This window comes from Urocitellus parryii, chromosome X (genome assembly GCF_045843805.1).
Source record: "Urocitellus parryii isolate mUroPar1 chromosome X, mUroPar1.hap1, whole genome shotgun sequence".
Lineage (NCBI taxonomy): Eukaryota > Metazoa > Chordata > Mammalia > Rodentia > Sciuridae > Urocitellus > Urocitellus parryii.
In genome coordinates, this window is record NC_135547.1 from 48,339,246 (window position 1) to 48,360,658 (window position 21,413).

Sequence of the window (21,413 nt, forward strand, 5' to 3'; positions counted from 1 at the left end):
TGATTTGCATTTCCCCAATTGCTAGAGATATTGAATGTTGTTTTCTTATATTTGTTGATCATTGGTATTTCTTCTTATGAGAAATGTCTGTTCAGTTCTTTTGAGCATTTTTTCACTGGCTTTTTTATGTTAAACTTTGAGTTATTTATATATTCAAGTTACAATGCCCTATCTTCTCCTGTTCTGTAGACTCTTTGTTGACATTTAAATGTTTCCTTTGCTGTGAAGAAACATTTTAATTTAATTCCATCCCACTTATTGATTTGTGGCTTTATTTCTTGTGCTTTAGAATTCTTGTTGAGGAAGCTTGTTCCTGTGTTGGTCTTCCATTTGCTTCTAGCAGTTGCAGAGTTTCTGGTGTAATTTGTAGGTCTTTTATTCACTTTGAGTTGACTTTTGTGCAGGGTAATAGGAGTCTAATTTTATTCTTCTACATGTGGATTTCCAGTTTTATTAACACCATTTGTTGAAATGTTTATCTGTTCTCCAATATATGTTTTTGATATCTTTGTCAGTATCAGACAACTGTTTTTATGTGGTTTTATCTCTCTGTCTTCTTTTCTATTACATTGATCTTCATGTATCTTTGTTTATTTTGTTCTGTTTTTGTGTACCAGTTGTTATGGTTTGGACATGAGGTGTCCCACAATAGGTCATGTGTGAGACAATGCAAGAAGGCTCAAAGGAGAAATGGTTGGATTATAAGAATCTTAACCCAAGCAGTGAATTAATCCCTGATGGGATTAACTGAGTGGTAACTAGAGGCTGGTGGGGTTTGACTGGAGGAAGTGGTTAACTGGGAGCATGGCTATTGGTATATATTTTGTATCTGGAGCTGGATTATCTCTCTGCTTCATGATCACCATTATGTGAGCTGTTGCCTCTGCCACAGTATTCCTCCATGATGTTCTGCCTTACCTCAAGCCCCAAGGAATGGAGCCAGCCTATCTAGACTAAGGCCTTTGAAATTGTGAGCCCTCAAATAAATTTTCCTACCCTATATGTGTGCTAGTCAGATCCTTTAGTCACAGCAGCGAAAAAGCTGAATAAAACACCAGTAATCTTGATGTTTTTGTTACTATAACTCTGTAGCATAATTTGAGGTCCATTATTGATGCATCCAGAATCATTCTTTTGTTTATTTTTATTTTGTAGTTGTAGATGGACAGCATGCCTTCATTTTATTTGTGTATTTTTTTATTTTTTAGTTGTCAATGGACCTTTGTTTTATTCATTTATATGCAGTGCTGAGAATTGAACCCAGTGCCTCACACATACTTGGCAAGCACTCTGGCACTGAGACCCAACCCCAGCCCTTATTTATGTATTTTTATAATGTGGTGCTGAGGATGGAACCCAGTGCCTCCCACGTGCAAGGCAAGTGCTCTGCCACTGAGCTATAGCCCCAGCCCACCAGCAATCATTCCTTTTGCTTAGGATTGCTTTAGCTATTCTGGGTCTCTTGTTTTTCCAAATAAATTTTATAGTTGCTTTTTCTAGTTCTGTGAAGAACACCATTGGTATTTTGTAGGGGTTGCACTGAATCTGTATAATGCTTGTGGTAGCATGGCCATTTTGATAATATGAATTCTACCTATTTAAGAACATTGGAAGTCTTTCCATCTTCTAAGTTCATTTTCACTTTCTCTCTTCAGTGTTCTATAGTTTCCATCATAAAGGTCCTTTAAGTATTTTGTTAAATTAATTCACAAATATTGATTTTTTCAAGGCTATTGTGAAGAGCATAGTTTTCCCAAGTTTTTTTTTTCAGCAAATTAATTATTGGCATATAAGAAAGTCACTGATTTATGAATATTGTTCGTGTATCCTTCTACTTCACTTGATTTATTTATCAACTCTAGAAGTCTTTTGGTGGAATTTTCAGATCTTCTCAATATATGATCATGTCATCAGCAAACAGATAATTTGAACTCTTCTTTCCCCATTTGTATGTGTTTAACTTCCTTCTCTTGCCTGATTGCTCTGGCTGGAGTTTCAAGGACTATGTTGAATAGTAGTGATAAGAGTGTTTTTCTTTCCCTTGTTCCTGTTTTCAGTTTTTCTCTGTTCATTATTCTGCTGATCTTGGGTTTGTCATATATACCATTTATAATGCTGAGGTAAGTTCCTTCTATTCCTAGTTTTTCCAGTGTTTTAAATATAAATGTGTGTTTGATTTTTCAAATATTTCTTCTTGCATCTACTGAGATAATCACATGATTCTTGTCATGTGCTCTATTTATGTGATGAATTACATTTATTGATTTGTATACAATGAACGGAACTTGGTTCCATGGAATGAAACCAAATTGATCATGGTACAACATTTTTAATGCATTTTTATGCCACATTCCAGTATTTTATTAAGAATTTTTGTATCAATGTTCGTTGAAGATATTGGCTTGAAGTTTTCTTTCCTTGATGTCTTTCTCTGGTTTTGGTATTAGGGTAATACTAGTTTCATAGAAAGAATTTGGCAGTATTTCTTCTTTTTCTATTTCTATGGAGTAATTGGAGAATGATTGGCACTGGTTTTTCTTTAAAGTCAGGCAGAACTCAGATAAAGGTCCTTCTGTTCCTGGGTTTTCTTCTTTTCTGGAAGTCTTTCATTAGCTGTTTCAATTTCATTACTTGATATTAATCTCTTTAGGTTTTCCATGTCCTCATGTTTCAATTTGGTAGTTTATATGTCTCTAGGAATTTGTAACTTCAAGATTTTCTAGCTTATTGGAGTATAGTTATCAAAAAGTTTCTGATGTTCCCTTGTATTTCAGTAGTGTCCATGATGATATTTCCTTTTTCACCTCTAATTTTATTTATTTGGTCCTTCTGTGTATTTATTTTGTTTAGCTTGGATAAGGTTTTATAAATATTGTTTATTCTTTCAAAAAATAATAATTCTGTTTCACTGATCCTTTTAAATTTTTAATTCTCAATTTCATTGATTTCAGTTCTGATTTTAACTATTTTCTGTCTTCTACCAAATTTGATTTTTTCATCTTTTTCTGGGGCCTTTAGGAGTAATGTTATATTATTTACTTGGTATATTTCTAAGTCTTTAAATATGAAACTCAATGTTATAAACTTTCCTTTGTAGTTGGGCACAATACCTTTATTTTTATTTATTTATCTTTATGTGGTGCTGAGGATTGAACCCAGGGTCTTGCACGTGCTAGGTGAGTGCTCCACCACTGAGCCAGATCCCCAGCCCCAAACTGAGATTTTTTTAAAAATGTTTTTGTAGATGAAAATGGATAGAATGCCTTTATTTCATTTGTTTATATTTGTATGTTGCTATGGATTGAGCTGAGTGCCTCACTCATGCTAGGCAAGCACTCTGCCACTGAGCTACAGCCCCAGCCCCTGATAGAGATTTTGATATATTATATCACACCCTAAAAATTGTACCTGTTAAAAACCAGAGGTAAGCATTCTTATATAAGACAAAATGGACTTTTGGTCATAATTAATCATAAGAGACAAAGAAGTTCACTTCATATTGGTTAAGAGAGTCATTCAACAAGAAAAATGATTATAAATATTTATTCCCCATAAAATCTGCTCTTCTCAATATGAAGAATAAAATAGATCACAGTACAATTGTGTGTGACTTCAATACACCTCTTTCATCACTAGATATATCACCCAGATATAAACTAAGAAAAAAGATTCTTCAAATAAAAAAAATATTATTTTCCAAATGGACTTAACAGACATCTCTAGAATATTTCATCCATCAATTACTGGGTTTACCTTCTTCTCATCATCACATGGAACATTTTCTAAAGTATAACGTATTTTAACTCACAAAACAAATCTTAGTAAATACAAAAATGGGATAATTCCTTGTATTCTACCAGATCATAATGGGGTGAAATTAGAAATCAATGACAAGATAAAAAAAAAATTCTAACAACTGGTGCTTAAATACTACACTGGTATTTTAAAATTTAGTCTAATTTATCTTTCTAATTGAATAAATAATGTATTTATATTAAGGTAAAAGTCTTCATTTTGAATATTTGTGTCCTTTGAATTCTTTATATTATATTTTAATAATTTCCAGAATCTAGGCAAAGTATATTACAGGAAAGAATTTATCTCTGCCTTTCTCAACCATATATCACCACCAAATAAAACACAAATACTGATTATCAGTGTACTTTCTTGGGATACAATGATGAAATAGTCCTCAAGTATTAAGTTCATTATCACTATCCACAGATAGCCTCAATTGTTTATGTACAGTAAAAACAAAGGAAGTAAACACAATGCAATCTCTTGATTTGCCAGAAAACAAACTAAATATTTTTATATTAATACTATATACTTCAGTATTTTAAAAATACAGGAATATCCTTTCCCTTTAACCACATTCTTTACCAGTATTTGTTATATTTAGTATTTTTTAAATATTAGCTATTTATATTACGGTGAGATGATATCTTGATTATGATTTATTTAGCATTTCCATGATGATTGATGATGTTGAGCACATTTTTTTATGTGCCTGGTAACCATTTACATGACTTTTATGAAAATATTTATTTTGAGCTATTGCTTATCTAAAAATAAGCTATTGCTTATCTAAAAATTCTTTTTTGCTATTTGGTCTTTGGGGTTTCTTTTGTGATCTGAAGATCAACTTATTGCCAGATAAATAAATTGCAATGATCAATTCCATCACGTCCTGCCCTTGCTTTCTTTTTAATAAATCCTTTTATACCATTGAGTTATGACATTTTTTATAAAATCCTGAAACATTTTTATGGTTCTACTAGCACTAATATTGTGCTAAATGAAACAAATTGGAGCAATGAAACTTCTGACTTTTTCCCATTTAAGGCACAAAAACTTCTGCTGAGTTCATTTGAATATGCTTGTTCCCATCAATGAATGTGAGTGCTCTTTAATTTTATTGTTTAAAATCCATATTAAAAATTATTGGGTATCAATGTGTTTAATTGCCACAAAATTAAGATTTCATATAATATGACTTTTTAAAATGTTTATTTGTAAATCTTCACAATAAAAATATTGGAGAACCAAAACTATCTATTTTGTAAGTATTCACCTAAATGGCATTCATAGATATCTATTTTGTTTAAATTAATTATTTACCAACTCATAACAATCAAAAAATGTGGAGCTTCAAGTAATTCTAACTCTTTGGATACAAAAAAATGAAATAGTGTAAATTTCCTACAAGTAGACATTCTGTCACTACTCCCATTAAGAAGAGTATCAGGGATTCCACAGATTTCCCTGGCCACTTCAGAAAGAAAACAAAAGAGTGTGATGCTATTCTTATGATAAAAAAATTCACAGTTCAATTCTTCAAGAACAGATTATTTTGTGAAATACCCTACAGCAGAAATAAAATAGTTAGAGAAATTGAAAAACATATGTAAAAGCTGTTGTACTCTGACCTTGTTACTCTGAGGAATGCTTTTCCTTTTTATTAAGAATTGTTTCTTATAGCCTATGAAAATAATGAAAAAGGAAACATGTCCATGAGGAAATTTCAGAAAATATATGTAAATGTAAACATAGTAACAAATTAAAATTATATATATACACATATATATTATAGAATAAATTCAAATATTTTATAAGAGGATGAAAACTTAGTAGAATATCACACTACTTTAGTACATCAGAAGGAAAGATTATTGTTTCAGACAAATATAACAAAGTTGGTGTAAGACAGAAAATAAATCAAATAATGATAATAGTAATTTTTAATCAAATAATATGTTTGATGTTTATCCAGTGAATCAGAAGACAATGTCTAATAATTTCATTTTCTTATTTTTTAATGGAATAGTTATATTTAGTGGTAATGTTTTAAAAACTTGTGTCCTGTATTCAGGGTATCTAGCTTTTTAAGTGTTCTCATATACAGAATGTATAATTGGTAAATTTACAAAATGTATGTATCATTTTCACTCATAAAATGGAAACAATAATGATAATTTATTTCATACTGGGATGCTTTGAGGAATACATGAGTTCACATGTATAGTATACTTAGTTCCACCACATGTGAAAAATAGGCAATAAATGTCAGCTTAAAATATAAATTTTTCAATTGACTTTACTTATCTAGTAAATGAAAAAGATTACAAAAGATCAGAAAAATATTTATCCATTTGGTCTCAGGTTTTTTTTTAATTTTTTTCTTTTGTTCTCCTGTATAATGTCCCTAAGGTGAGTGATCAATGTATTGAGAAGAAAAAATACATTTTATTGTCACAATTCCTAGAATAGTGCCTGATGTCAACTTGTTTGAAGAATATACAATGAATCAAAGTTGTAAGGGTGTAGTTTTTATTGAGTAGTAGTATGTGATGGGTTTTGATAGAATAGGACTATGTAAGGGAAATTATCAGGTGACTAATGCAGATCTTTGAAAAATTTTTCTGCCAGATGTACAGATAACTTAAGAGCAAATATTCTTCATTAGTAGTGTTCCACATTGGATAGAAATGGAGGGCATTTCTAAAAGTGCCTTGCTCTGTCATTAGCAGAGACCATTAAAAAAGAGCAAGAGGTCAGCTTGAAGGCTAATGTAGACTGTAGTAGCTAATGGGGCAGATTGCCAGCTAAGCACGTTTCTCACATCAGGATATCAAGAAATTTTTTTGAATAGAAATTTTCTCATTTTTTTTAAAGGGAATCCTTTTTGCCTGGCAGATACAACCTATTATATATATAAATATAAATATAAATATAAATATAAATATAAATATATATATATATATATATATATATATATATATATATATATATTATATGTGTGTTGAAAAATTAAATAAAATTCTGACCGATGAGGAAGGTAGTTTTTATAAGGACACATATAGAGTCTTGAGTGGAGGAAAAAGTTGAACTTGTGTTTGACTCCAGTGTTTCTGCTTTTAACTATTATTCTTTAATACCATATGAGTTTGATTTCTGTTACTACAACAAAATACCTGACAAAGGGTAACGTTTTTTTAAAGAGAGAGAGAGAGAGAATTTTTATTTTTATTTTTTAGTTTTCGGCGGACACAACACCGGGCCTCACACATGCCAGGCGAGTGCGCTACCGCTTGAGCCACATCCCCAGCCCAAAGGGTAACTTTTTAAAGAGGTTTATTTAGGCCACAGATCTGGGAATTCAAGAACACAGCACCAGCTCAAGTTCAGCTCCCATGAGGTCCACATGGCAGATAGCACAAGCACAAGAAAGAGGGAGAGGTCAAATCTCCAAACAGGAAGGAAGAGAGAAACTCAGGGGTCAGTCTCACTCTTGTGAAATTTTACTATTGCAAGAACTGCATTTCCCTTCTATAAGAAGCATCCTCATTTACCTATGACTCTCTCACTAGCCTCCACCTCTTAATGATCCATACAACACCCCTTTGTCACCATAGGAAGGACCAAGTCTCAAACTCATGGATACTTGGAGAATACACTCAAACTATAGTATTCTACCCCAGATCTGCTAAGTTTCTTATCAGTTTCACAATGCAAAATGCGTTAATTCTATCCTCAAGAACACCACAATCTTAACTGCTTTACCACCACTAAAAATTTATGCTCATAGTCTCCCCTAATACTGAAGACAAACTCTTTCATCTGTCTTTTTAAAACATTTCAGTTGAATGTTTCAAAGGTAAACTTGAGAAAAAGAGATAAGATTAAACAGTCCTATTCCAAAAGACAGGACTAGTGAAGCAGAAGGGAGCACATTGGCCCAAAGGAATTAAAAAATGCAGCAGGGCAGACATCAAATCCTATATTTCCAAGTTCATCATCCTCCATAGACTGCATCATGGTCTGGGTGTACCAGAAAAGGGGTGGGTCCAGAAGACCTTCAGTAGGCCTACACATATGACTTTGCTGGTCCACATACTTATTCTTTTGGGAAGCACACTCCTGTCTTCAGTTTTTCTGGGTGGAAAATTCACACTATTGAAAGCTCTATCTTTGTCTGGTCCATGCTGAAACTTTACTCCTATATCAAGGGCTAATTACAAGGGTTCTGACCCTGTATCAAATTTGTGCCTGACTTCCCAGGTTTTGTTTATTAATTGATTAGATTTGTCATGATTCCATAACTTTCATTCTGCATCTTTTAATCATTTTAATGTTTATAGCCAAAAGTTAAATCGGTGAATCATAATGATAATTTTGTTTAATTATTTGAGGAGCAGCACCAAACTATGTTCCACAGTTCTTACAGCATTTACATTTTTACACTAAACAAACAAGTGTTCCAATATCTCCTTATCCTTGACAACTTTAGTCATTTATTTTTGTTTTACATTTTTGATTGCTTTTCTTTTTAAATTTATTTTTTTTATAAAATCCATCCTTATGGGCTCTAGTTGTAGCTCAGTGATAGATCGCTCACCTAGCATGTGTGAGGCACTGGGTTTGAGACTGAGCACCACATATAAATAAATAAATAAATAAATAATATAAGAGTATTGTGTCCATCTACAACTAAAAAAATATTAAAAATCCATCCTTATGAGTGTAAAATAATTATTATTATTGAAAGTAAAGTAGTGAAGTCTTAAATTCTGTCAAGTTTTCTTCATATATTTGCATGCCACTAATACATACATAAATATTTATTTTATACTTACACTTTCTCACACACACAAGGAATGAATTACAGGACCATATGCTAAGTCTGATTTTGATATTTAAATAATTTCCAGACTGTTATCCACTGCACTGCACTATTTTATTTTTTTAATAATAGTTCCAGTCTCCTTATGACTTCATAAATATAACTGTTTTAATTATTTTTTTTCACTACTGTGACCAAAAGACCTGACAAAACAATTAGAAAAGGAAGTTTATTTGCTGGCTCATGATTTGAGAAGTTTCAGTACATAGAAGGCCAACTCCATTGCTCTGGTCTTGAGATGAGTCAGAACATCATGGTGGAAGGTTGTAATGTGCTAAACAGCTCTGGACACGGCACCACAAGGAAGCAGAGGGAGCTCTTCTCACCATGACAAAATATAAACCCCAAAGGTACACCCCCAATGGCTCACCTCCTCCAATCATATTATAACTATCTATAGTTACCACCCAGTTAATCCTTATCATTGAATTAATGCATTGATTAGGTTAAGGTTCTCATAACCCTATCAGTTCACATATAAACTTTGCACATTGTCTCACACCTGAGCTTTTGAGAGATACCTCATATATAAAGTATAACACCAGTTTGTTTAGTCCTCCAAGTGGATATATAGGGGTATTTGACTATGGTTTGGATTTTAATTTCCCTGATACCTACAGATGCTGAGCAAATTTTCATATGCTTTGGCTCACTTTTTTTAAAAGAGTATATATTTTATTTTTGAATTGTAATAGTTCTTAGATATTTCAGCTATAAGTCTTTTATCAACTCTGTAGTCTTCAAATGTTTTCTCATACTATGTATATTCTGTATTCATTTTCTTGGTGATTTAAAAAATATTTTTTTGTGTTTACAAAAAATCATCTATTTTATTACTTATATATTTTTACAAATTTCATATTTATAAAAATTTAATTATTTTTGTAATTTTTGTGTTCTACTTTTTGTATTAAATTTTAGAAAACTTTGCCTAAATAAAAGGTATAGAAGTAAGAATTACTCATAAAAATATGTTTGTTTTTATATCATATATGTCATGTATATGTCACTTTATTTAAGTATAGGTATCTTTCTATAGGTTATTTCTCTATATATATTTGGAGAAAGAGGTCTATTTATGTATCTATATATAATACACAATTATGTGTATATATAATTCTACATATCAAATAGAAAGAGAGAGATTTATTAAAGGAATTAGTTCATATGCTGGCATTTCACATGAAGTTCCATGTTCTGCTGTCTGCAATCTCAAAAACCAGGAAAACCAGGGTTATAACTCAGTTCCTGTATGCAGTCTTAATAACCATGAAGACCAGTGCCTGAAGACAAGAAAAGATAAATGCTTAAGCTGTATAGCAATCAAATTCATCTTTTGTCCACCTCTTCATCCTACTTAGACTCTCAGTGGATTGAATGATGCCAGTGTGCAAACACTGGGAATGTTCATCTTCTTTACTCATACTACAATTCAGTTGGTAATGTCTTTGAGAAACACATACACAGACACATTCTGAAATAATATTGTACAAGACATTTTGACATTTCCTAACACAGTTAAGCTGATATAACATTTATCAACACATAAGATATCAATGATTTATGCTTAAGATTTCTTCTAGTTTGTTTCAAGACTTCTATTTAGATATTTGATCCATTTTTAGTGAATTTATTGTATATATTGTGAGTTAGGAGTCTGAATTTATTTATATATATATGGACTTCCACTTTAAACAGCACCAATTTGTCTCCATTTAATTGCTTTTGCATAATTTTCAAAATTCAATTAAATATAAATATGACAATGTATTTCTGGACTCAATTCTACCTCATTAATGTATACACTTATCCATATTTGAGTACCATATGATATTCATCTCTGTACCTTTATATTTCCTTTTTAAATTAAGAAGTGTGACGCCTGGTGAGGTGGTACACAACTGTAATCCCAGAAGCTCAGGTGGCCCCAGCAGAAGGATTGCAAGTTCAAAGCCCGTCTCAGCAACATAGCAAGGACCTAAGCAACTTGGTGAGACATTGTCTCAAAAAAATAAAATGGGTTGGATACGTGATGTGGCTCATGATTAAGTAACTCTGGGTTTAATCCCTGGTTAAAAATAAATAAATAAATAAATTATATATATATATATATATATATATATATATATATATATATATACATGTTTTTCAATCATTATATTCGTTTTTTCTTTCCCTTGATTGGTTGATTGTTTAGGTCAATGTTTGTGTCTTTCATACCCAAATAATAAGATTATTTGGCAATTTCTATAGTCACCAGAGATTTGGATAGTACAATACCCAATTAAAATATTGAACTTTAAAATTGATATTAATTTATGTATCTATGTATAGAAATAAATTGTATAAATTGTATATATATGGCTTGGTACCATTCATGGTTTCAGATATCCACTAACAGTCTTGAAATGTGTTCTATATGGTTAAAAAAGGAATGATGTACCAGTTATCTGAAAATCATGTGGCCTAGATAAGGTCACACACACACACAAAAAAAAAAAAAAAAAAAAAAAGACTATCACAAAGTGTTGCGCAATAAATGCCTGACAAATTTGTTTGGTTTATAGTGTTATTTGAATAGTTTCCTCATCAATCTACTAGTTTTATATAAACTACTTATTCTATCCACTATGCCATTGAGGTACTAAAATGAGAAATTAATATGATTGACTCTTCTATTACTCCCTTCATTCTACCAATATTTTAAAATATATTTTGGGATGCTTTTCTTAGATATATGTGTTATAATTCTTACTGTGATGGGTTAACACTTTTATTAGTGTGATATACTGTTGCCTGTATCTAAAAGTATCTTATTTAAAATCTATTATAGCCATTTTAGCTTTCTGGTTGTTGTTTTATTTGTGTGTGTGATATTTCTTTTTCTTTCATTTTACTGTAAATCTCTCTCACATTTGAGTCTAAATTGTGTCTCTTGTTAAAAATATATAGTAGAAAACTGTTTTACACCCAATTAGTAAATCTATGACTTTTGATTGGATTGCTTAATCCATTTACATTTAATTTCTATATTTATATATTTGAGATATTCCTGCCTTATAATATTCCTGATGTACTTTTGTTTTGCATATATTTTAATTTATTTTTGTGCTCTTATTCCTCCTTTAATCCATTTATATAATTATAAAAGTGTTTAATACTGCATTAATCCTTTTACTGATTTTTCACTGACTTTTAACTTATTTTTTCAGTAGTTATACAGAATACAGATATATCCTAACTTATCAATATATGCTTCAAAATTAGACTGAATTTCAGTGAGTGATAGAAACAATACTTCTGTATAACTTTATCTCCATCCTACCTTTCATGCTATTATTCATTTATATTGTCAGAAGCTCATCTTGGTAAAATAGAGAACTAAGTTTCTGGGTTTTACAGTAATTAAATAAAGTAAATACAATCAGTTATAGTTTAGATATTTATCCTCCAAAAGCTCATGTTTAAAATAATGCATGAAGGGCTGGGGCTGTAGCTCAGTGGTAGAGTGCTTGCCTCACATGTGGGTGGCACCACACAGAAATAAATAAAGATAATAAAAAACGCAAGAAGATTTAGAGGAGAAATTATTGGATTATGAGAGCCTTAACCCAATCAGTGTATTAATTATCTGAGTGATAACTGCCAATAGTAGGGTGTGACCGGAGTAGGTAGGTCACTGGGGCATGTCATTGGGTTATATTTGGTGAGCTGAGTGTATTCTCTCCCTGCTTCCTGATTATGTCATTAGCCACTTTCCTCTACCACACTCTTTTGCCATGATGTTCTGTCTCATCTTTAGCCCTGTGGATTGGAGCTTGCTGTCTCCGGACTGAGACCTATGAACCCATGATCCCCAGAATAAACTTTTCCTCCTCTAATATTGTTCTTGTCCAGCCTTTTAGTTACAGCAGTGGAAAACCTAAATAAAACACAATCTAAAATAAAAGTAGCATTGAAACATTTAATCATTTACTGATATGGTAAGCAAGAGAGAAATAAACATAATAACCACAGACTCCTCAGTTTCTTTGTTCCTTGTGGAACAGTGCAACAAAGATCAGGTGAATCTTAACAGACACCATCATCTCAATATTTATGGAGCCATAAGTAGAAGGCTAGAGCAGATTTATAAACCCTAAATAGGGGCACAGTGCTGGGGTAGAGATAGGAGTAGAAAAATTGGGGGTCAGATTTTAGAAAAAAGTGTCTTTGGAATTTGTTCCTGTTTCTTCCATGAAGAAGTTTTTAAGAGGTACTTTCAGCAAAAGCCTAGAAATAAACATGACTGGATTGAAGACACCTAGTAATGAAAATGCCTGAAATAAGAATGAAAAAATATATTCATGAGAATATATTACTGACCAAGGTGCTTGAGTCACAGATTATACTTCCCTTCAGAGACTGCAATGCAGTCTGTGCAACATGTCTGTAGTGGGAAAGGTGGATTTCAAACATGAAATCTTCTACGTAAAATCTTTGTAATTTGTTATGCTTGAGCCTGAAAATTATATAAATGTTACCAACAAGGAGCTTAACACCTCAACTCTACCCCTTTGATTTTTTTTCAAGACCTGAGGAAGAAACATAGACTCTGCATCAAGAAACCTAATAGGTTCGACTTTGACGGGCTGTGACAAGAACAGTAATTAGTCTGGAACAACAATGGACCATGGTCATGATCAAGTTCAATTAAAGCTAAATTATCAGGTCTTCCTAGAGGACTCAATGCAATATCTAGTCCCATAAATTAACAAGCCACTGGAAGATGTCCCACAGTCTATTAAGGTCTATTCTAGATACCATGATAACTTTAAGTTTTTTCATTTTTTATGTAGTTCAAGGCATTGATTCAAGTACAACACAATTTTTGCTACTATGTTGAGGTTGATTTGAATGCCTTCCAAATCTGAGGCCGTATTTTGAGAGTCAAGGTACAGATATAAGAAATACAATCCTTGGGGCTGGGGTTGTGGCTCAGAAGCAGAGCGCTTGCCTAGCACATGTGAGGCTCTGGGTTCCATCCTCAGCACCACATATAAATAATGGTATTGTGTCCAACTGTAACTAAAAAAAAAAAAAAGAAATGCATTTTCTTTCTTGGAAAAAAATAATTTACAATGTTGAGACCACTAAACAGGTAATGCATTAATAAGGCAATTAGGTTAACAATCTCAATAGGTTAACAATCTCAATGCAGAATGTATCATTAACATACCTGATCCAATTATCCAGTATACTGAATAAAATTCCAGATAGTTCATGGTTTCAGATGGTTAGGTTGAGTAAGTCCACTCCAGTTTTTTTTTTCTTATGTATTATTTCAATTTATCAGTCACACAAATATGGACAATATGTTAAAGAGTTGCCATGCTCTACTGTCTTATATTTATCACTATCAGGTTTGATCATAAAATCAAAAATAAGATTCAAGCCTAAGCACTCATAGTAGCTTGGAATATTTTATAGTGAGCTTATCTTCAGGGGAAGAGAAAAGTTTTAAAAGCATTTATGAAAAATAAAAATCATTTGCATCTTCACCCTTCTCTGTATTTCCTTAAAAAACAGATTTCTGTTTTTCTTTTTTTGTTGTGTGTGTTTATGTGTTATTTTTGCTGTTGTTATCAGTGTGTAATTAAATTAGTAATTAAATTTTTACGTTTAACAAAAATTGTCTTGTTTTTACTTACACTCTTTGAAAAAGCTCTGTGCATGAGGAATAAAAGGTTTTTTTATAGAAAAAAAGTATTTTTATAGAAATCATGTTTAAGAATTAGAATAAACCCAAAATTTTAAAAAGTTTTTGAATGCATTGCATAACTTTCTGCTTTTTTGTTTAATCATCACCTTTGCTTTAATCTATTCAAATATATTATTTATTTATTCATTTATTTTATTTTTTATAATTAGTTATATATGACAGCAGAATATATTTTGACATATTGTGCTTAAATGGAGCACAACTTCTCATTCCTCTGTCTATACATGATGCAGAATTACAACAGTTGTGCAATCATACATGTGCATAGGGCAATAATGTCCAATTCGTTCCACTATCCTCCCCACCTCCATGCTCCTCCCTCCCTCCCCTTCTCTCACTCCCCTCTGACCAATCCAAAGTTCCTCCATTCTTTCTTATTCCTACCCCATTTATGGATCAGGTGTTAAATTTCTTTTAAAATGTTTAAGATCTCTGGAAATTAGAGAAGAATACATTAAACTACACTGATATTTCATCTAACTTCTGTCAGAATGGCAACCATCAAGAATACTGGCAAAAACAAATGTTGTTGAGGATGTGGGGAAAAAGGTACATTCACAAATTGTTTGTGGAGCTGCAAATTGGTGCAACCAATATGGAAGGCATTATGGAGATTTCTCAGAAAATTTGGAGTGGAAGCACTATTTGACCCAGTTATCCCACTCCCGGGCTTATACCCAAAGGACTTAAAATCAGTATACTAGAGTTATGTAGCCACTACAATATTTATAGCAGCACAATTCACAATAGCCAAAATATGGAACCAATCTAGATGTCCTTCAATAGATGAATGGATAAAGAAAATGTGATATATATATATATATATATATATATATATATATATATATGAATAATGAAATGTTACTCATCCTTAAAGAAGAATGAAATTATGATATTTGCTGTAAATGGATGGAACTAGAGAATATCATGCTAAGCAAAATAAGCCAGTCCCCTAATCCAAAGGCTGAATGTATTCTCTGATATGCTGATGCTGATCCATTGATCCATAATCTATTCATATCTTAAGAAAGGTATTAGAGAAGATAGAGGGTCTGTCCTATACAGAAGAAGTTATTAAGAACCATAAAAGAAGGATGTTCAATTGAAGAAAGGATATACCATATGATTAAAAATACACTACAAATAAAAAGTGCCATTTTGGAGAATTACTAGGCTGTTTTCTTGAGAAGTCTAATCCAGACTGCATTTATCTGGTGTCCGCCCATCAGTGGGTTATTTCCCTGTTTCCCTCCTGTAAACTAGGTGTCCCATGTTTTAGCTATTTGCACCATAATGCTGCTCTCTGTTGTTTGCCTTCAAAATTTCTATTGCTTTCAAGAGAACTCTTAATCCTGCTAATTCTCACATAGTTTACAAGATAAAATTAGTTTGGGGGTATACTTTGAAATTCTGTTCATATGGATAGCCTTTCCCACTGGGAGTCTATGAGCCATGGCTTTCAGACTTGGGGTGGTTATGCCACCCTTGTTTGAATATTAACAGGGCATAAAGAGAGGTGGTATCTTCCAATGTTCTTTATTTCCTTTTGTTTGAAACTTTGTCATATATCATGTTTGAGTGAGAATGGTGATGTTATCATTATTTTAGGGCTGATGCCCTTGTAGTAGAGAATATTTCTGTGAATGGGCTTGGTGGAGAAAAGGATATACAAATTTCTCAACCAGAGTTGCCATATATTTAGTCTCTGGAACACAAGGATATGTAATTAGGTCTTAATTAGAACATTATATATTCCATGCTTGTATAATTATGTCAAAATAAATTCTAGTGTAATTTATAACTAAAAAGAACCAATAAAAGCAAACAGAGGATTTTATAAAAATTGATAATGAAGAGAAACTTATTTTCTTAAGTAAATAAAAAAGAGAAGATGGAATTCTGATGTATTGTCCTGTTAGGTAAAAGATCATACCCATAGTCATGTGACTAAGAACTGAGGAAAGATGGTAGGAACTGAGGAAAGATAAAGCTGTGTGTTTTTGGCTACTCCTACCTGGAACAAAACTTCCATCGTGGTGATCTAGGATAGAAGGTGAAAAAATTTGTAATGGTTCAAATGCTTCACAATTTTACTGTTCTTTACAAAATATAATCTACTTTCATGTATATCTAAAAAGAACAAATGAAAAAAATTAAAAATTGGTAGGCTTTATTGAATATATATTTTCTCCTTTGTTCCACTGTCTTAGAAAAAATTTCAGATACTGTAAATGTTTTACTTTATAATTTTCTCAAGTTGTAGTTAATTTAAGAATGGATTCACTGAGATTCTCATGCTACCATTTCAATAGTAGATATCTAGAGTTTAGTTTTGAGGGCTGTAAACTTTATTCTAGTTTTGAGTTCTCTATGGGATATGTACTTTGGAACTATATTTTCTCAATAGCTGTAAGTAAAAATATAAAGAGACAGAGACAAGATGCAGAGGCAGGAAAGATGGCAGAATGGCCAAATGGCCAAGCTGCAACTTTATTTATATTAATATTTACATTAGGACACTGGCATCAGTAATCCATTATTGTTCATTCTGTCATTAGGCAGGTTACAGAGTTATCAACATTATGCTGCTTGTTCCTCAGTTACATACAATAGTTGCAATGTGCAATTATTAGGAGTTTTGTGTAGCTCTCAAGAAATTCCATTGTTTAAAGTTATTTTTATGTGGACAGGTCTAGATGCAGTGGAGCTTGGTGAAACATTGTGGAGAGTTTCTTTATTCCCAGGCACTGTGTGCCTGAAATCAAGGTCGAGTCTGATAAGACTCTAATACACAGCCTCCTCATGCAGGGAATTGCTACAATAGCCAGGCATTTCCTAGCAGCCAGACATTCTGTACTTTACACAGAAACTTCATAGCAGCCAGGTATTTTGTGCCTCTGCACAGAAACTTCCTTAGGTATCAAGTATGTCATAGCCATGAAGCTCTCAGAGACTCCAATCACAAACACAGAACCCTTACAAATAGCTTGACTGTTTATATTTTTATGTGATCTTTTGAATAGTATTTTTCCTTCATTCTGTGAGGTTCCATTGCTCAATTAAATCTTTTATAAATTATACTTTTGATTTTAATCCAAACAATTATTTGCATTGCCCTAAATCACAAGGGTTTTTTAGATATTTCTGTTTTTATTTTATAGTTTTGTTTTCATTTTACATTTCATCTGTGAGATGGATAATTTTATGTGTACATTTTTCTGGTTTAAAGATTTACTATATCTGGTACAACTTTATTTTGGTGTGTTTTTAAAGGTTTCTCTGAGAGAAATAGCCCTGAGTAAGTAGACTAACATAGTATGTGTAAATCACCAAAGTGTGCAGGCATCATTCAATATCTTGAGAATAAAGAGATAAAGAGAAAAAGAAAAAAATGGAAGATGGACATGTATTAGCCTTTTATTGATGTGATAAAATTCCTGACATACATAAAACAAATAAATATTTATTTTGGGTTATGGTTTCAGATGTTTCAGCTTATGATGGTCATTTAGCCCTATCATTTTGCACTGGTTGAGGCAGAACATCATGGCATGGTGAGATTTGTGGAGAAAGATACTTACAACATTGCCTGGGAAGGAAATAGAATAAGAAACCGGGCCCAAACTTTCCTTTAAGTTTATTCTTCTTGTGAATTAACTTTCTTCCAGTAGGTCTCACATCTTAAAAGCTTTACTACCTCTCAATAGGAAAACAGACTAGTGAATAAACTTTCAAAATAAGGCTTTTGTGAGGCATTTAAAATTCATCCTTAACAGGCAAATTCTCCCTTTTCTATGGCTGATAAATCCTTCTTCTCCTGTTCTTTGATATCACAGCTCTTGATTCTTGGTCTCGAATTTCTGGGACTTCTACATTTCATTCCCCTTGTTCTTAGGTTTTTTCATTTTATTGTTATCAATCAATCTCTCACATGCACAGATTCTATTGCTTATTTATACCTTTAGAACTCTTGACTAATACAGTCTGCCATCCACTTGTGTTAATTTTTGCATAAGATATGAAGATTACTTCGATGTTCTTACCTACAGATATCAATTTGTTTCAGTGGTATTTGTTGATGTATCAGTTTCCTCCATCAAACTTCTTGTTTTCACATTACTATGATGTTAATTAAGCATCTGTGTACATATTTCTGGGATCTTTATTCAACTCTATTAATTTATGCTTCTATCCCTTCACTAGTTCCCTACTATCTTGATTATTTTATTATGTTTTAATATTGAGAAGACTGGTTGCTCCTATGTCATTTTTTCACTTCACAATTTGTAGCTATTCTAGAGCTTGCATAATTTTGCATAAAATTTAAAATAAAATTGTATTTGTGTAAATATAGGATATACACTAAATTTACAGACCTTTTAGGTTAGGGACATGTTATATCTTTACTATGTTGAATCTTCAAATCATGGACACTTCATATCCCTCTATTTAACTTTGATTTTTTATAGTAAAGACTGAATCCAAGGGTGCTTAAACACTGAGCCACATCCCCAGACTTTATTTTTTTTTTTTTGTATTTTATTTAGAGACAGGGTCTCACTGAGTTACGTAGGGCCTCACTAAATTGCTGAGGCTGTATTTGAACTTGTAGTCCTACCACCTCTGCTTCTTAAGGTTCTGAGATTAGAGGTATGCACCACCATGTCTGATTTCTCTGCTATTTTTGATTAAGGTTTTGTAATTTTCACAAATGAATTATGAATATATTTTGTTACACTTATATGTATGTGCTTCAACTTTAGGGGAGCAATAGCTAATAGAATTGTGTTTATTTGTAGTTTTATTTCCATTATTTTTATTAATATATAAAATTTTAATACATTTTTGCATGCTAATCTTATGTCATGTGTCTTTTCTGAACTCATTTAGTCTTTACAGAAACTAACTTATAAAAGTTCTATATTTCGATAATTTTTAACATTATGTTGTGGCAATTTTAACTTTCTCAAGTAATAAACCTGTAATGATTTAGGGGAAATAATAGAATAAAATAACATCTATTACAGTAAAACAAAATTTATAATAGCCTTTTTACCCAAATATTTACCTTTTTTATGTAAAGTTCAATTCTTAAAAACTAATTCTGATTAATTTCTATATGACTGTTTTTTTACTTCAACATGCTTAAAATATTAGATTTTCAAACTTCCTTATTCTTTTGAAATATATATATATATATATAATTTTTGTAAAAACCTAGTCTTCTCTAAAATAATACTAAGAGTATTTTTCAATCTGAGACATTTTAGTCAAATTCATTAGTATTATCTAAATATTAGAGAGAATATTTGAACCAGGTATGGTGGCACATGTCTGTAATCCCAGCAACTGTTGAGGCTGAGGCAAGAAGATTTTAAGTTTGAGACCAGTCTCATCAACTTTGTGAGGCCCTAAGTAACCTAGGAAGACCCTATCTCACAATAACATATATAACAAAAAATAAATAACTGGGCATGTAGATCAGTGATATAGCATCCCTGGGTTAAATATCCAGTACCAATAATAATAATAATAATAATAATCATCATCATCATCATCACACTATTATAAGTAATGGTGATATTTATGAATTACAGAACCATTAGTATAGAAATACTTGGGTGTATTTCTATATAATTGTTATGAACAGGTATTTAGGATGTACTTCTCACTGGATCAGTGGGTACTTATAATGACAGCCAATCTGAGTTCATAAGAGATACTGGATTCCTGCTGGGACTCAGAAGAGTAGAGGAGAGCAAAGTGTACTATCTTTTGAAATTGACAGTCTATTTTGAAAGATAAAGGTGTGGCTGACAAGGACATGTGTCAGGGACTAATCAGAAGTTGATGAAAAATCCTACCTCCCTCAACCACAGAAGTGGCTGAAAGATAGGGTAGTTCTTCCTCCATGTCTCCATAGCACACACATAGGTACTCTTAGAACGAGAGGTGCAATTCAGGCCAGATTAATCTGTAGAATAAGAAAGTGAGGAATCTGGCCAATTGCCCCATAAAACTTAGTTCTCACCTACTGATACTCTAAAAAAGACATTCTGAGGGTGAAAAGTAGTATATCCTAATCGCTCCCCCCAATAGAGGTGGCCATGCAAGAAGGGGATCATATTTGTATCATATTTACCTAATATGTTTGGCCAGTTTTGTCAGAGCTAAATTGAAAGGGTATCAGAATTTGTTTTAATGGCTTCTTCATAGGTGGCAGTTTCTAAATATTGAAACACCAGACACAGACTCCATTTAAAAAAGAATAAGAAAAAGAAAAGAAAAAAAAAAAACAAAACAAAACAAGTGCTTGCTTCAGCAGCACATAAACTAAAATTGGAATGATACAGAGAAGATTAGCATGGCCCCTGTGCAAGGATGATACACAAATTTGTAAAGTGTTCCATATTAAAAAAAAGAAACAAAACAAAACAAAACACAAAAGTAATCTGGATCTTTGCATGATAAGTGATGTTCTAACTGATTGATATTATCTAATACCTAGTGTCTCCTATAAACAACTATTCCATGTCACCCTTTTCTTTTGCACTCATCTTATTCTTCCCTTTTTAAACAGTCTTTCCTCTGACCCCATTCTCTACCATCTTTTATTTTTTATTTATCTTATTTCAGTCTTATTTATTTTCATTGCATTTTCAAATTCAATTTATTATGCAATTATTAATTTTTAACCATTTCAGCCAATTCTGTATTACACCTCACACATTATGCTTATGTTAAGAAAGTTGTAGAGATCATTCATAATTATATTTATATTATATATTGATATATCATTTACTTTTAATCTATAACTGTTACTTTTGGCATTCTATTCTTCCACAGGGTCACTGAAGATTGAAATTAGCACTTGGATTAGCCTGAGCATATGTTTTGAACCTAAGATGTACTGTCAGCACAGGACTGGTTCTAAAGAAACAATTACTCATCCCAGTGAAACTGGAGTTC

The 21,413-nt window shown here is 32.0% G+C and overlaps 1 non-coding gene across 1 annotated transcript; it reads left to right on the plus strand.

Moving 5' to 3' along the window:
* Window positions 1-20,753: 20,753 nt before the first annotated feature.
* On the plus strand, window positions 20,754-20,860 carry LOC113201271 (U6 spliceosomal RNA). The gene has a single exon (XR_003303131.1). It is a non-coding gene; the product is annotated as a U6 spliceosomal RNA (small nuclear RNA).
* Window positions 20,861-21,413: the final 553 nt, after the last annotated feature.